Genomic DNA, 553 nt, shown 5'->3' with positions numbered 1-553 from the left:
AATCATCTTTGGAAGGAAGTCTTTCTAAGAAGAGCCAAACTAACCACCAAGTACAAACTGCTCATTCCCTTCCCATTTTGTACATGGTTATAAGTACACCATTCCGTGTACTTATATTCTTCTTAACACAGGACCGATGTGATTTTGCTGGGTTTAGGCCCTTCTATGTTTGATGCTCTTTGAAGCTCTTGCCCTGCAAAGCCCAGCAAGGCTTTGAGGGGAAGTTACCTGCATCTTTTTCCTGTACAGATCTCAAAGAAGAGTTGAGGGATTTGGGGGGGAAGGGGGAGAAAGGCTAACTTAGACTATAGCTAGAATGCTTCAGCAGGGAATATGCAAAGTGAGTAGGAAAAAAATACAACTTTAAGAAGTTTCTTTTTTTTAAAGGAAACAAATAAACAAAACCCCAAAAAACTTTAGGATTATCTTTGCCTAACTCTGATTGCTCAAGTTACCAAGTATACTGGTAACATTGGTTGTCTCACTGTGCTTTTTGGAATGTATTTGCTGTGAATCCAACTGTTTCAAATAGGACTGATGCTTAAGCTCTTTC

This window comes from Pygoscelis adeliae, unplaced genomic scaffold (genome assembly GCF_000699105.1).
Source record: "Pygoscelis adeliae isolate BGI_AS28 unplaced genomic scaffold, ASM69910v1 Scaffold120, whole genome shotgun sequence".
Classification (NCBI taxonomy): domain Eukaryota; kingdom Metazoa; phylum Chordata; class Aves; order Sphenisciformes; family Spheniscidae; genus Pygoscelis; species Pygoscelis adeliae.
The sequence above is the reverse complement of the archived record's forward strand: the minus strand, read 5'-3'. Positions refer to the sequence as shown.